Genomic DNA, 18,053 nt, shown 5'->3' with positions numbered 1-18,053 from the left:
GGGGCGCAGGGAGCTGCCTGGGTGCCTCAGTCGGTTAAGCGTCCAACTTTGGCTCAGCTCATGATCTCGCCGTTTGTGAGTTCGAGCCCCGTGTCGGACTCTGTGCTGACAGCTCAGAGCCTGGAGCCTGCTTCAGATTCTGTGTCTCCTCCTCTCTCTGCCTCTCCCATGCTCATGTTCTGTCTCTCTCTGTCTCTTAATAATAAATATTTTTTTTTTTTAATTTTAATAAATAAATAAATAATAACCCATTAGGGGCGCCTGGGTGGCCCAGTCGGTTAAGCATCTGACTTCAGCTCAGGTCATGAGCTCAAGGTTCGTGAGTTTGAGTCCCATCTCGGGCTCTGTGCTGACAGCTCAGAGTCTGAAGCCTGCTTTGGATTCTGTGTCTCCTCTCTCTGCCCCTCCCCTGCTCATGCTCTGTCTCTCTCTCTCAAAAATAAATAAACATTAACAAAAATTAAAATCCCATTAACAACAAGCTATTTAGGCTTTCTTGATGCCCCACCCCTCAAGTAGCATGAAGGTTCTACTGGAAAGTATAAATGAGAAAAGCAGGCCCAAGTGAAAGTGTCTATTATGACCTGGACAATTTATGCACCACCTTCCTGGATGCCAAGTAAATAAATTTCAACAACTGAGCCATCCAAATCAAACTCAGATGTGGATAAATTGAGATATATAGGTCATAGCACTCTATAGGAAGTCTAAAGTGAAGGATCCTGTGGCCACTTCTCTCAGAGGCCAGGAATGTTGATTTGAGGGCTCATAGCCTAGGCCAGCTCCAGACAGTGTGGATGGGGAAGGCCCATAACTACCCCGCACAGGGAAGTTAAGAGAGTAATAGGAAGTGAAGAAGGCTTTAGTCAGGATCAACTTGCCACATCTTTAAAGTTACTTTAATGCAAATCAGTCTTTCTGTCTTCATAAATAAGAGAATATAATTTTCAATCAACACTGCCATTGGCTGCTTCGATACTAATTCTAGCTGGCTTCAATCTTCTCCTAGATACTACATTAGGACTCAGGACTAGGGAAATATTAGAATTGCTGGTTTACAGCAATTCTGGAATTGTGTAAACACAACCTTTATAAAATTATGGCTTCTCATATCTATAAGGATATTTAGTAAATACCCTATTCCACTCATATGTAAAGACCCTGAGGTCCAGCTAGTTATGTGAATTTCTCAAGGTCACGTGTTTGGTAAGAAAAAAGGAATACAGTGAGTACTTACTACACTTCATGCTTTCCCCCCTCAGTTTGTGATATATACAATATTGCTATTGATGCATATTCTGCCCCACACTGCTTTTTTTGTGAACTACCCTACCTTCTCTATGCAATAGCCTACATACTGGGATGGACACAATTAAGTGTGTATTAAATTCAGCAAAGTGGGAGAAAGATTCATGACTTGTTTAGAGTTAAAATAGAAACTTAGTCTAGCAGACAAGTATGCTTTATCTGCTCTACCATTACCAGCATGAGCCATTGGTAGGGATCCTTTCAAACGCAGGACAGAGGGTGACGTCTTCTATGAAACATATGGCAAGAACAGAAAACCAGCTCCAGACTCTGCCATGTCAAGCCCACTGGCAACCCCCAGCTGGAGGCAATGCACGATAGTGGATTTTCAAATATAGCATGCAAATGACATACTATATCCATAGTGTATGCTATCTATTATACCATATGTGACCGGATAGGAATGCCGTTGTATTTCTGCAAGCCAGTGACGGAAAGAATATTGGTCTCCTTTTCTGAGACACTTGTGCCATGATCCTACCCCGAGTCCCCACCCATTTCTCACACATGGTCCTCTGCTTCCAACCTGAGAGGTTTTCTTGTGTTATTTCCATTCATCTATTAACTTACTCAAACGTATTTCAAGCTTCTTTATGCCCTGTATGTATAAGCAGAGACATATTCTGTGTTTATAAAGTACAAATTTTGGAATAGCTAGAATCTCATCAAATGCTCAATTTCAATGGAAATCCATGGTGGAAGGGGACAAAAAGGAAAATAAGTTACCAGAAAAAGCAAAATTAGCAGGGCTGACAGAGGAGAACCATCAGAAAGGGAGCCGCAGGAAAAACTACTTCTTTTTTGGAGGGATCAGTTCACACAGCAGGTGATATTTGAGGATTAGCAAATTACCAGCTCAGTGAAAACAGAACTGTAAAATAATAATAATAATAAATAATAATAAATAAGTAAATAAATAAATAAAACACCACAACTGTTGTCTTATCTATTTCAAGTCCATTCAAGAACATGCACTCAGACATGGTTTTGCTAATCAAGTGTCATTTTTGACATAATTAATCACTATATTTTGAGGGTGACCTGATCTGAGTGAAACATCCTGGGACATGAGATGTTTGGAAGTTAAAAGGAGGAAAAGCTGACTTTTGTTATGGGATGCCAGATTTCAAAAATATGAGCCATGATATATAATTTTAAGGGTGGGTTAGGAAACCAGCATACAAGAAAAGTGAATTTACTCACAAAGCAGTGAAAAGTTAAAAAAAAAAAAAATGGCTATGTCACTAGGTTAGGGCAAACAGTTCTCCAGTTCTCTCTCTCTCTCTTTTTCATTACAGTTTTTAAAATGATATGAAAAAGTTTACTACCTGCTCAACAATGCAGTCAGATTATCTTAACTGCCCAGCTGCTACTATCTTTTGGTTCAGCTGCCTTGCATAAAATAATATGGGAAAGCCTGCCTCTCGTTACATAATTACATTTGTGGAAGGGGAGGGATTATATTCCATGAAATTGTGCTGAGGCTGATAGGAGCCGAGGAATATCACCTGATGGACGTTTTTATTCCTTTGTCCTCTGGCTTCCTACGTGGTCTCTGTCATCAAAGAATCGGTGCTTCTTTGGGGGGAAATATCACATTTTCCTTTTGCTAATCTTCTCTGTCATATTTTTTTCAATATATGCAATACACATTTAATGAGGGGCTTCTAAGTGCAGGCACTGCTCTAGGTGCTGGGAAGATGAAAGGGGAAATGAGAATATTTCTACCAAAAGATGATCTCTTATTTGTTTATTTTCAATGAAATCCCCTGCTTTGAACGTAACTACTAGAAGATCTAAAGTAATAAGGTTGGAAGAGGTTGTCGCCAGCGACTAAAGATGAAAGGAGAATGGTTGGAGCAAGAGACAGCTGCTTTTCATGACAATCTCTTCTCTATCATTACTTTTACTACTTTTATGTACTATTTTGATATAAATTAAAAGTAAGTAACTGACTCCTTGAAAAAAAAAAAAACTTCAGATGTGTTTACGTACTGAAAATAAGGATAAAAAGACACTGACTGGAGAGATAAGGAAAAACAGGATAAAGGAGGAGTTAAAGACATGACTCAAAATTTGTCAGTTTAACAGAGAAGATCACAAACCATCATTTTTTTTTAATGCGATAAACTAGAAAAGGGTTTCATTTTGTAACGGCAGAGCTGATCTGACCTGCAAAGGTAGCTCTGCTAACCTTTCCTAAAATTTTTGGAACCATGGTATCACTACATGGAAATTAATTGAACACATACTTATTGAATCCTAACTATCCCTGGCAATGCGCTAGATGCTGAAATTGTACTATTGAGTGAGGCAGAGACAATCCTTCTCACGGCATTTACAGTGTATTAGGGAAACTAAGATCCAGAGAGATTATTAACTTCATCCTGCAAAGACTCAAACATCAGGTTCTTACACAGCAAAAAGCAATGATTGGTTTATCTCTTCAATATCTTAGAAGCATCAAAGTTTTTCCAAGTGCAAGTGCCCATTCAGGTCTCTTTAACTTGTACTGTTGGGCCGAGTTCAAATTTGCTTATGTTTTGCAACAGAAATCTACAATTTCCCAATCAACCGCATCAGTGTAATATGGCTTAAAATGCAAAATATACATGCCAGCTTGCCAGACAGCAGGCAGAAAGAACACGTACACCGTAGTCTACAACACAGATGACCCTTATTAGGGTAATATATTTGGCCAAACAATTGCTTCAGATGCTTACAGTAGCAGATACATGTCATCCAAGCTTGTTGAAAGAAATTACATGCAGCTGCTAATAGTCATTATCAACTGCATGCTATACAAGAAAACCAAACTCTGAATAAAGCTATCCAGTCTATCATCAGATATGGAAGAGAATACAGTTCTAATACAGAAGGTATTCTCTGCCTGAAGTCCATAATCTGAGTTGTCTGAGCACCCCTTAATTTGGGACCTCATGGGGTGCACAAGCCAACTGTTTGTGCAAAGCAACAGGAGTATAAGTCTATGGGCCTTCAGCCTTTTTCTAGTACATTCCATAAAAATTCATTGCTAGACATAGAAGGAGTCAGCCTGGGGGCAAAGAACAAAGTATACACATACACAATGTCCACTACTAAATCTAGGGCCACAGACAAGGCAAAGAAGCCAGTAAGTGAAAGAAAACAACTTCGAGTTTACAAAGCATGTCTTCAGAAAAGAAATCATTTCTTAAGATAAGATTTGGAAAGAAGCCTATTGCTAAGTCCCTTGTGACTGAACTTGTAAAGGGTTGTCAAAACAGTTTGGTTCATCAGGCTGTAATATGCAAAACGGTATGACACTCTCCTAGTGCATGTTAAACCAATAGAATTAAGCAATTAATCTTTAAGAGTCCTTCAAATGGTATATTTTTCTAAAAGGGAAGAAGTAATATCGTCAGCTACATTCATGCTAGAAAGCTGGGGTAAATTAAGAGGTAAAAAGATTTGAAAACCAATCCTAGCATCCTTCTAGCTTATTTTCATTTAATCGTTTATTAATCCCATGGGTTGGCTATTCGCCTTCCAATTAACTATCTTCATCAACATGGAGTCATTTTCATTCCTCTAAAAATTAAATATTAATGCCTTTGTTCAATGGGCAATAACATATCTCTCTACATTTATGTTAACTTCATTGCATCTCAGTTATAATAAAATATTTTTCCTTAATAATTTCTAATCAGTAAAGCAATCATAATCATGAAACACCTTAAGGGTCAATAAAAACAAAACCTCCAGAATCTGTGGTTTTCTTTTGTTTGTTTGTTTGCTTGTTTGTTTAATATTTAGTTCAATTCACATGCAGTGACTTCCTTTCATCTCCACAAATGATATTAACAATATCAATCATTTTTTATTCATCCCTAAAGATCTCTCTATACTGGCTTCCATTATGAATAGGACTGATAAAGGAAAAAATCTGACAATTATCATCAAAGAACAAGTTTAAAGTCAACCAGTGAAAATAAAGTCAGGTGAATGAGCAGATCAATGTTTCTCAACTTTTTTTTTTTTCATTATTGCCCCTGCCAAGGAGATATTTTAGATATTTTTTCCTAATTCCTCCAATTAATATTGTATATATTATGTTTCTGTTTATCTATTTTGGCCTTTTTAGAGGGTCACAAAGAATTTCAATAAGCTAAGATTTTTCTGCCTGTCAAGAACCAATTTTTGCCCCATTGGGAGCCATACAGTCCCCACTGAGAATTCATGAAATAGCTGAAAATTTCCTTCTTAACTATTTCCACCATAGCCTTGTATAGAAAATGTAGTGTAAGCCAAAATGTCTACCTGGGAAGCAATTTTTTTTTTTGAAATTTCATTTAAAAGTCCTTATACAATTACCATCCCAAGTCATAAGATATTTATATTTGCTTTGGCTTACGGTGCATTTCTCCAAAACCTTTCATTAAAGTAGACCCACTCTGATAACATGTCGCGTGTACCCTGGGGCTTTGAGTATCTTTGCCATTTGTTGCAACATATCTTCCTTTATCATTGGTATTCCAGGCCAAAAATAGTATTGAAAGGCAATAATACTCCTCCTGCCTACAGGGAACTAAAAAGCCTCATGCTCATACAGTGCAACTCAACAGTTTAAAAAAAAAAAAAAGATGACTCTTACATCATCATCTCCTTTTAGATCTGAGCTCCCGCTTCCTGTCATTTTCCCATTAAATTCCTGGCCTTCTTCTTCAAGGAAAAAAATTAAGCTCGTCTTCACAACATTTTGGGGCCAGAGACTCTGCAATATCTTTGAATCCATGTCTACCCACCAGATTCCTTTCTCTCAACCAGAATATTTTTCAGCACAGGATGTTACCATAATAGCATAGAATGTATAGTAGCCTCGTAAAATGTTGGGAAAGAATTTAGACCTGGTTTCAACCTTTACTCATAAAATCAGGATATTGGGTTTGGATTTGCCATATTACAACCTTCTTTCTTTCTTTTCTTCCCTCCTTCCTTCCTTCCTTCCTTCCTTCCTTCCTTCCTTCCTTCCTTCTTTCTTTCTTTCTTTCTTTCTTTCTTTCTTTCTTTCTTCTTCTTTCTTTCTTTCTTTTTAGGTGGGGAGGGACAGAAGGAAATGAAGAGAGATAACCTTAAGCCGGCTCCATGGCCAGCCCAGCAAGGAGCCTGATGAGGGGTTCGATCTCAAGACCCTAGGATCATGACCTGAGCTGGAAAGAAGAGTCAGCCGCTTAGCCTACTGAGCCACCCAGGTGCCCTTGATCTCTTAAATATAGTAAGTTAATAAGAAGTGAAATGATGTGTCTTGTACTGTACTAGACAATTTGTATTTTTTTTAATGTTTACTTTTTTACTTTGAGGAAGAGAAAGGGAGAGAGTGCAAGCAGGAGAGGGACAGAGAGAGAGAGGGAATGAAAGAATCCCAAGCAGGCTCCACGCTGTTAGCCCAGCATTGGGTATGGAAAGTGATACTTCACTCTGGGTCAGCACTGCTCCCATACACTGCCTTTTGCTTGAGACCTTATGTCCAGGGGATGCTCATGGCTAATTATTTGCTCCCAGAAAATGGAACCTGTGTTGAAACTTTCACTTAATTTTTATAGAGGTTTATCTTTAAGAATTAGTGTTAAGGAGCTCCCAGTTACATTGCTCGAATCTGAATCTATAAATATGTTGGCAACTACTTAGGCGGGAGTCAAACTTCCAATTGTTGTTAAAGAATTGTTCCAGTTTAAGATTAGCCATGGGCTTTTAGAACTGGTATAATCCACATCCCAACTGCTAAAATATACATCAGCTGCTGGGCAAAACACAGAATAAAATGGGTCATGGTGACTTTATTGGTCCTTGAGCTGACAAGAGCCCTTGTACAGTGAATTCTCCACATAGTCAGAGGTAAAGTGAGGGCATGGAGACATTCACTCATCACCTCATTTTTAATTCTAGACATCACAATCTGCAACTCTCAAAATGAACATTTGTCTTATTCCCAGAACTCTACTTGTATTACTAATATTCATGAAGTAGAATGCAAAATCTTGATTCATCTTTATGCAAATAACCCCTCCAATAATCTGTATATTGTTTATGTTTTCTTTAAAGAAATTAAATGAAGCTAAAATCAACTATACATTGTTGTGTTTCTCACCCCCATAGTCTTACACAAGTATATACCAACATCATGATTAAATGGACACGAATTATAGAGATGAAATTCATTTAGCATAGATTAATTTCCAGAGGACCACTGTGGTTTCAACATCACTTTGTCATGTAGAGAGGATGCCAGTTTTACTGGGGCTGTGAATGACAAATCCATGCTCTGTATACCTTTTCTTCATGTTTTAAATGGCCCGGAACGGAGTAGGATCCAATTTTTTATGGCACCCTCTTCTCAAGGCCTACTGTCTCTAAAATGTTCATTATTTGAAGTTTTGAACCCTTCTAATTTCAAAGATGGCATGCACTCTTGCCCAAAAACTACCTGAAATTTCCTTTCTGTCCATAATTTACATAAGATCCTCAAAGAAGTGAGTTACTCCCATAAGACTGAGAACCATGGACTCATCCCCCCAGGTGGATAGACTAAAATTGTACTGCGATGGTTGAAAACAAATCCATTCCTCAGATCCTACCATCCTTGGCTTTTCTCTCTTATACATCGTAATTCACCCTTCTCCTGCTCATATTCACCCCTCTTTTGTGCATCTGAGCCTAACGGCATGATTCTTCCCATGTTTTAACTATAAAAGACACAAACACACACACCCTCCAAACAGGCTTGGAAATGAATACAAAAAGAGAAGCTGAAGTAAAGGAGGGCTAAGGTATCTGTAAGGATGTTAGGTATATATTTATTTGGAGTGGTTTTCCTCCTTCCTGACATTTATGATTTTCTCATTGCCTCAAAAACCCTTTTATCATGATGTGCCTATGTAGGACTGTCTTAAAGTCTATCCAGCTTATGGTTTGGTAAGTTTATTGGATGTACAGCCTGATATTTTTCCCTAACCTCTAAGAGATTTTAATTTTTGCCTTTCGTTTTCTTAGGGCCCTGCTCTTCGGGCACCAGCCAACTGTTGATCCCCATTGAATCTCCGGGGCTTTTTTCACTTCAGCCTGATGTGAGTGCTACTGGGTTCTCTGTTTTCACCATCCCCAGCAATGATCTTCTGCTCCCACAAGCCCAGATTCCCAGCCTTTAGCCCACAACTGAAATTGGCAAATGTCTTCAAAAGGAAAAACAGCTGCGGGTCCTGAGTTCAACTATGAAAGGTCTCCCCTCTCTGGAATTTTAGTACCTCTTGTCCTCCTTGCTTCTGCAACATCTGATATTTTTTAAAGTTTTGTAATTTATTTTGGTTTTGTAAGGTATTTTTTGCCCAAAGGAAGAATTGAAATGCCACCAATTACTCCATCCTACTCGAAATAGACATCTCCAAAACCACACAGATTGTGACTAGCAATATCTAAAAGGTCCGAATTGACTCTAATTCTCATTCCACATCTCAATTTTCAATACTTTCAGAGAGTGGACATTCTTTAAACACACAAAGTCACCTAGAAGGGCAAATAAAATATAATCTATAACTTTGTAAATAATTGACTAAACTTTTTTTAGCATGAGCTCAGCTAACAATTAAAGGAACCTAAAGAGAGTATATAAACAGAAGTATAAATAAGAAAAAAAATGTAGGACAAATATTAGAGGAGAAAGGGGCATCTCATCAACTACAAAGCAGAAAAAAAGTCTGGTCACACACACATGTACATACACACACACACACGAATATTAAGAATGACAGAACATATAGGAAATTTCTTCAAAGGGAGAAAATAGTTTTGCTTTACTTCCTTCATAATTATTTCTAAAGCCTGGCTCTTAGCAAAAAGTGACAAGGTCCAGCAAGAAATAAATATTTTAGTGTCCCTCCTCATGTCCACAGAGTGGTAACATTTCAGAATTGACTAAGAGAGGAGATGTTAAGTGCTCTGTGGATCTAGGGGCACTGGGTGGCTTAGTTGGTTAAGCAGTTAAACGTCTGACTTTGGCTCAAGTCATGATCTCATTGTTCCTGAGTTTGAGCCCCCCTGTCAGACTCTCTTCTGTCAGCATGGAGCCCGCTTGGATCCTCTGTCCTTATCTCTCTCTGCCCCTCCTCTGCTCATGTGTGTGTGTGTGCTCACTCTCTCTCTCTCTCAAAAATAAGTGAACATTAAAAAAAAATAATTGCTCTGTGGACTTCTAGAAATTATTCTCGAAGAGATGTTGTGGTACACAGCCTCCATGATGGCCCTCCAGTGATTTCTTCCTTTTGATATTCATGCCTAATATAATCCCTTCCCACAGAGGGCTTTACCTGAGTTAACAACAGCAGAAATAAAGGACTATGACTTTCAAGCCTGGATTATAAGAGACTTTACACTTTCCTCTTACTCTCTTTTGGATTGACATCTAGGGACAGTTATCTGTCACGTCACAAGAATACTCAAGCCGCCCTGTTGAAGGGTCCCTGTGGTGAGAAAAATGCGGCCTCCTGCCAAAATGCCAGTACCAAATAATGGCAATGGGCAACCTTGAAAGTAGACCCTCAGCCTCAACCAAGCCTTCTGTGACTGCAGCCCTGACTGACATCTTAACTGCCACAGTGAGTGACATCAGGGCAGAACACCCAGTTTTAGGATTCCTGATCTACAGAAACTATGAGATAATGTTTATTGTTATACCAGTATTGGGTAGCAATTGTTACACAGCAAGAGATAACTGATATAGATGCCATGATATTGCAGAATTCAGGAGAGGAAGGTAAAAGGTAAAGTAAGTAAATAGAACTCCTGAGGCTGAATCTCTCAGTTAAACATTACTTTCAACATCCCTCATTAGTGGTCCTACCATTTGTGTTATGGACAGCTGAGTATTATTTAAGAGCAGTCCCTTGAGCAAATCCATTAGATATGATAGTCTCTTTTTTCAACCTTTACCATTTTTTTCCTGTTCTACTTTCCATATTTTCCCCAGCTTTTGGAACCACACCTGACTCTTCTCATCTCCTCTCCAAACTCAATAAACCTTATGTTATAAACTGACTGTTTGTGTCCTCCCAAAACTCATACATTGAAACCCTAACTCTCAATGTCATGGTATTTGGAGGTAGAGTCATTGAGAGGTAATTAGGTTTGGATGAGGTCACAAAAGCTTCCATTATGGAAGTAGTATCCCTATAAGAAGAGAAAGAGACACAGAGCTTGCTCTCTCCACATGCATACAAAGAGATCATGTGAGCTCACAGCAAAAAGGCACCGTAGGTGAGCCAGGAAGAGGGCCCTCATCAAGAAGTGAATCTGCCATCACCTTGATCTTGAACTTTTAACTTCCAGAACTGTGACAAATGTCTGTTGTTCAAGCCATCTAGTCCATGGCCTTTTGTTACGGCAGCCTAAGCTAAGATACCTTATCACTAAGAACCAATCTCATCCCTTGTGAGAGAGCTGCATATTAGAATAAAAGCTGTAGTGCCAATTGATTAGTACATATATAATAGGTTATTATGAAAATAAGGAACTTAACCAAGAAAATGCAGAGGATGAACAAAAATTGACACTCAAATGTCTAAATCATCATGATTGTAAAACATCATTTCTCATGTTGGTTTCTCATGCATCCATTTAGATTAACATTAATTTTAGAACTTAATTTTTACTGCTTTCCTCTCTCCATCACTCTGTGTATTTTTTTTTTTCAGAGGCTATGGGTAATTTTAATATCCACTCTGTGAAAGACAGTCAGCTATCTGTGTGTGTTTACTAATGTGCTATTGGACAAAAATCATTAGTTATCTTAACTACTGAAGAAATTCCTGAAGTAAAGTTATAAAAAGTCAGAGTAATAGGCAGCCACTTGACCTGTTCCAGAACATTAAAAGAAAGTTCACTTCTTTTTCATTTTCCCCACTTCCCTCTGACCCAAAACCTTCCTCTCTGTTAGAGTACGGCAAGGAGGTTATACACATATGGAAAGAGCTAAACAGGAACACAGAGCATTTACTCAAACTTCTAGGAGGACAGTTGCATAACCAATTGTCTCAATAATCCCTAAGTGGCATGAGGAGACATAAGGGGGGATCAAGGGATATCTAGAGGGTGAAACTGAGAACTCAAATGAAACTTAGTGGGTTTTTTTTTTATTTTTTAAATATTTTCATTTCCTTGGCTAAAGCCTTATGATGTAAGTTAATATTAATGATATGTCCTTGAACTACACAATAGCTTGCCATAACATTGCTGAGCACTATTTTACAAAAATAAACACTGAATTATAGAGGTTATTTAGGGATGAGAGGAGAGAGAAATGTAATGAGGGTGCCTAATTTTTAGGATAGATTTTCCACCAGAAAAAAAATCCACCATTTAGTTTTTCACTGAAATTTGCTTATGAATATTACTAGGCTAAATGACAGCTGATAAAATTTTACTGATTCTAAGAAGATTCTTCTACCTGTCCCAAAAGATAACCACAAGGCATAGTTCACGATAGAGCTTCTGTTCCTTTGATTTACAAGAGAATTTAAATCCCTATTAAAATGCAAAACACCCAGGAATAATAACAAAAAGCATGACTAATGAGTATATATCTCACATGTTGAATTTGATCCTAATCTGTCCTCCTTAATAATCAAATTATAGAAGAAACAGTGATCAATTCTAAGGCATTCTCAGGAAATGCTCTTATAGATACATTCCAATTAAGAGATACCTAAACGGTTGCTAGTTAAATTATACAATGCCAATGAGTTTTTCCTATTAACAGAAGCAAAGTCTTCAGCCAAAGTACAACAACTGATTTGGTAATTTTATTCACCAGCAAACTTTATGAGCAGAGACTTTCCTATAATCCCTGAAATAGGTAACCACCTATGCTCTATTACAGTGTTAGAAAGCATGAATCCATTGGACTTCTGAAGGAAGGGAGCTAAAACCATCAAGAGAAGAGAATTTAGCTGTCCTTGATTCTGCCAAGAAAGTAGCAGCAAAAAAAGATAAACAAGAGTCTCAAAAAAAAAAAAATGAGAATCAGTGGTGGGTTTTGGTTTTTTTTTTTGTCTCTTTTCCTCTGTTGTATATATGCATTTCTCTAGGCCCTCTCCCAGACCCATATCCTTGACTTGGTGTTCTGTCCGTTAAATCCTCCCCAGTCTCTTAGATGATCTATGACTCCAAAATCATTATCATCAGTCAGGATCTTTCTTCTGAGTCCAGAAACCACATATCCAATCACCTACTCTCCACAACCACATGAGATCCCTAAAGGGAATGCAAACTTATCAAGCCCAAAGGTGAAGTTATCTTCTTTCCTCCAAAACTGCTTCTTACCCAGGGTTGCCCCATTCCAGCAAATGAGAAAACTATACATCTGGTTTATAAGGTGGAACCATAGGAGTCAACCTTGAAATGGATTTTTGCACTCCTCACCAAAATAGTTCTCTCCCATTACTTCTGATTTTTTTATCTTAAATATTTCTACGCCACCCTCTTCCTTCCATCTCCAAAACTTTCACCATCCTGGTCCAAGCTAGTGTCATCTCCTGCTGGGGTATCACACTAGCCTGACAAGAGCTCTCTCCCACTTTTGCTCTCAGCAATGCATTCTCCAGAGGAAGTGCAAAAAGATCTTTTTTTTTAATTTTTTTTTAACATTTATCATTTTTGAGACAGAGAGACAGAGCATGAACAGGGGAGGGTCAGACAGAGGGAGACGCAGAATCTGAAACAGGCTCCAGGCTCTGAGCTGTCAGCACAGAGCCCGACGCGGGCTCGAACTCATGGACGCGAGATCATGACCTGAGCCGAAGTTGGCCGCTTAACCGACTGAGCCACCCAGGCGCCCCAAAAAGATCTTTTTTTTAAATGAAGATCTTATTATCCATCCCTCACAAATCCTTACAAAGACTTTCACTGCTGTATATAACATAGTCAAACTATTTAAATGCCTGAAAAAGCTTTGTTTTTTTCCTCGCCTCTGCTTCCTCCTAGGCCTCATTTCCTTCTTCTGGACCCTGTAATGCCATGAGTCTCACACATCAAGTCTTTTCAACATGGCCTGCCTTCATTAGTCTGCAATGTTTTCCTCACAACCACTTTGCCCAGACACTCTAATTCCCCTTCCCATCCCAGGTCTCAAATCAAATAACCCTTCTTCAGGGACATCTGTTCTGACTCTCATGTTATATAATTCCCTAATCCATTATCCTGTTGTTGTTTTAATCATAGTGCTTATCATACTTCTATTACACACAATTGTTAGATTATTTGCTTAGTATCTGTTTGCCCACCCATTTCTCATACTACTAGTTCATGAGGCAGGGGTCATATCTGCTTTGAAGACCTCATTCCTGGCACATAGCTGGTTGTATGAATGAGGGAATAAGCAAAAAACAGGAGAAAAGTGACGCCTACAGAAAAGTCAAACTTTATGCATTTCACAACATTAAGATTTAATTCTGTTAACAGCCATATGACTACCTTCTAGGTTACATTACAGGTTGGATGCATTCTAGAAAATAATATGAACTCAGAGGGAAGGAGTTAAAAGAAGGAGAAATATGAGCAAGATCATTTTAAACATTTGGAAGAATTTCATAAGTTTCCCAATGATTCAAAGTGATTGCAAGAATCACCTTTGAAAAATGAGTATCATTAACTGACAATTTCATCTTGAATTTAGAGCCAATATAAGGTCAGTTTTATTACGTTGAATTGGACATCCACCTACATGGCATTTGTATATAAAGTTTTGTTTATTATTTCCCTTGACCCATCATTTTTCATTCAGGGAAAAACTCATTTTCCTCTTCTTCATTTCAGCATTACTACAATTTACATATGATTTTTTCTTCCATTTAAAACTACATTGAACAAACACAAGTATACTATTAATTCAGGTTATGAATCACTGCCTTCTCTGACCAGATCTAATTCTTAATGTTTTCAGTGACTTTTAAATAATGTCATTTTTCCCCCTTTGGTATTTTTCTTTAAAGGAAGTTTTGGAGTTTTAATAAAATAACTGAATTTGAACATCTAAATGTGATTATAAATAATCAAATATATGAAATTGGACTTTATAATAGATTTTGTTTTTAAGCCCATTTCAATATTTATTTGAAGTCACTAGGAGGAGGTGCCTCATCTAAGTAACCACAAGGTAGTATAGAGATTTATGGCAAATGATAGAGAAGGGGTGATATGTACATATAAATCCTTCATATTCAAAGAAAACAGGCCACTGGATATTAGTATTTTCTTATCAGAGGGAAACTATATCACTTCATTAGAAAAGAAACAGAGTCTGCAGCCACTCTGGAAAGCAGTGTGGAGGTTCCTCAGAAAATTAAAAATAGACCTACCCTATGACCCAGCAATAGCACTGCTAGGAATTTATCCAAGGGATACAGAAGTACTGATGCATAGGGGCACTTGTACCCCAATGTTCATAGCAGCACTCTCAACAATAGCCAAATTATGGAAAGAGCCTAAATGTCCATCAACTGATGAATGGATAAAGAAATTGTGGTATATATACACAATGGAGTACTATGTGGCAATGAGAAAAAATGAAATATGGCCCTTTGTAGCAACGTGGATGGAACTGGAGAGTGTAATGCTAAGTGAAATAAACCATACAGAGAAAGACAAATACCATATGGTTTCACTCTTATGTGGATCCTGAGAAACTTAACAGGAACCCATGGGGGAGGGGAAGGAAAAAAAAAAAAAGAAGTTAGAGTGGGAGAGAGCCAAAGCATAAGAGACTGTTAAAAACTGAGAACAAACTGAGGGTTGATGGGGGGTGGGAGGGAGGGGAGGGTGGGTGATGGGTATTGAGGAGGGCACCTTTTGGGATGAGCACTGGGTGTTGTATGGAAACCAATTTGTCAATAAATTTCATAAAAAATAAATAAATAAATAAATAAATAAATAAATAAATAAATAAACAATTGTGACATTAAAAAAAAAAAAAAAAAAGAAAAGAAACAGAGTCAGGTAACAGTGTGACATAATTTTTTCCCTTCATTTCTACCTTGGACAATCTAAGTGAGGAAAATACATTAAAAGAAATTTTCTTTTCTCTAGGAATATGATTGAACCTCTGTGATGTATTGTTTTCTTTCGTTTCTGCAAAACTCTATAATATTATGGAGCTCAGCACATATCTAAAATAGACTTTTTTCTATTAAGTTACTATTCAGTATAAGTTTTAATCAGTATAAGATTTACATTGTACCAAACAGTTAAGGAAAGACTTCAGAGCTGTTGAGGACTTAGGAAATCTGGCTGCATTCCTATATTATAATTCCATAGGATTACTTGTTTTTTTTTTCTTTCCCCAGAAAATTTGAGTGAATTTCTGCCCCTTCCCACAAGTGATTCCATATAAAAATACTGGCAGAATTGAAAAATTAGAAAAATTTATCTTAGAATAAAAGTCCATTTCAATGTTTGTTGTCAGTATCTTCTTTTTGGTGAAAGTATGTTCCAAATTTATGTTGCACAAAACCAGAAAATATTTCCCCTCTTTCCATATACACCTGCTCTAGATGGAATTGTGCCCTCCAGAATTCATATCTGGAAGCTCTAACCCCCAGTGTAACTAACTGGAGATAGGGCCTATAAGGAGGTAATTAAGGTTAAATGAGCTCACAAGAGTGATTGTGATCTGGTAACAGAGAACTTGTTCATTCTCTCTCTGCCTTGTGAGGACACAACCAGAAGGCAGCCATTTGCAAACTAGAAAAAACTCCCCTTTTCAGAAACTGACCCAGCTGGACCTTGATCTGGGACTTCTAGCCTTCAGACCCATGAGACAATTTGTTTCCTGTAACTAAACCATGAAGTCTATGGTATTCTATTATGGCAATCCAAAAAGACAAAGACAATGCCTCATCCTAGGATCTTCGGACTTCTACTCTTAAAATCACAAGTATGAATATGTGACATTTTCTTCCATGTTTAGGTTAATGAGTATTGCAGTGTAAAAAAGAAAAAGAAAAGGGGCACCTGGATGGCTCAGTCAGTTAAGCATCCAACTTCAGCTCAAGTCATGATCTCATGGTCTGTGAGCATGAGCCCTGCATTGGGCTCTATGCTGACAGCTCAGAGCCTGGAGCCTACTTCAGATTCTGTGTCTCCCTCTCTCTCTGCCCCTCCCTGCTCACGCTCTCTCTCTCTCTCTCTCTCTCTCTCAAAAATAAACACTTAAAAATTTTTTAAAAAAGAAAAAGAAGAAAAAATTGTCTTTCTTAAACACATGAGGTGTTGCCTAGGTGGCTCATTTGGTTGAGTGCCCAACTCTTGATTTCAGCTCAGGTCATGATCCCAGGATCCTGGGATCAAGCCCCACATCAGGCTCTGCATTGAGCTTGGAGACTGCTTAAGATTCTCTCTCTCTCTCTCTCTCTCTCTCTCTCTCTCTCTCCACTTGTGTTCTCTCTCTTTCTCTCTCTCTCTCTCTCTCTCTCTCTCTAAAAAAAAAAAAAAAAAAAAAAAAGAGGTTAGAGTGGGAGAGAGCCAAAGCATAAGAGACTGTTAAAAACTGAGAACAAACTGAGGGTTGATGGGGGGTGGGAGGGAGGGGAGGGTGGGTGATGGGTATTGAGGAGGGCACCTTTTGGGATGAGCACTGGGTGTTGTATGGAAACCAATTTGACAATAAATTTCATATATTGAAAAAAAAAAGTAAATAAATAACTAAAAATCAATCTTAAAAAAAAATAAACACATGAGTCTGGGTGGCTCAGTCGGTTAAGCATATGACTTAGGCTCAGGTCATGTTCTCATGGTTCATGGGTTCGAGCTCCATATCGGGCTCTGTGCTGACAGCTCAGCGCCTGGAGCCTACTTCGGATTCTGTGTGTGTGTGTGTGTGTGTGTGTGTGTGTGTGTGTCTCTGCCCCTCCCCTGCTCACACTCTGTCTCTGTCTCTCAAAAATAACAAATAAATATTAAAAAAAATTTTAAATAGACTAAGAAAAAAGAGAAAAGACTCAAATAATAAAATTCAGAAATGAATGAAGAGACATTATCACTGATGTCACAGAAACAACAGAGGACAAATTACTATGAATAATTATATACCAACAAACTGGATAATGAAGAAAAGATGGATAAATTTCTAAAAATATATAACATACCAAAATTGAATCATAAAGATTTTTTTTTAATCTAAACAAACTGATAACTAGTAGGAGATTGAATCAATAATCTAACAAAGCAACATCCACTGGGGCGCCTGGGTGGCTCAGTCGGTTGAGCGTCTGACTTCAGCTCAGGTCATGATCTCACGGTTCGTTGGTTCAAGCCCCGTGTCAGGCTCTGTGCTGACAGCTCAGAGCCTGGAGCCTGCTTCAGATTCTGTGTCTTCCTCTCTCTCTGCCCCTCCCCCAGTTGTGCTCTGTCTCTCTCTGTCTCTCAAAAATAAATAAATGTAAAAAAACAAAAAACAAAAAACAAAAAACAAAGCAACATCCAGGACTACACAACTTCACTGAATATGTCTACCAAACATTTAAGGAAGCATTAACACCAAGATTTCTCAAACTTTTCTCAAAAACTTGAAGAGGAGGAAACATTTCCAAATTCATTCTATGAGGCCAGAATTACCCCTAATGTTAAAATTAGACAAAGATACTATAAGAAAAGAAAACTATGTACCCTTATCCCAATAAACGTTGATGAAAAACATCCACAAAATACTAGCAAACCAAATCCAG

The sequence above is a fragment of the Lynx canadensis genome, chromosome B2, assembly GCF_007474595.2.
Source record: "Lynx canadensis isolate LIC74 chromosome B2, mLynCan4.pri.v2, whole genome shotgun sequence".
In the NCBI taxonomy this organism is placed as follows: domain Eukaryota; kingdom Metazoa; phylum Chordata; class Mammalia; order Carnivora; family Felidae; genus Lynx; species Lynx canadensis.
Note: the sequence above shows the minus strand (reverse complement) of the source record.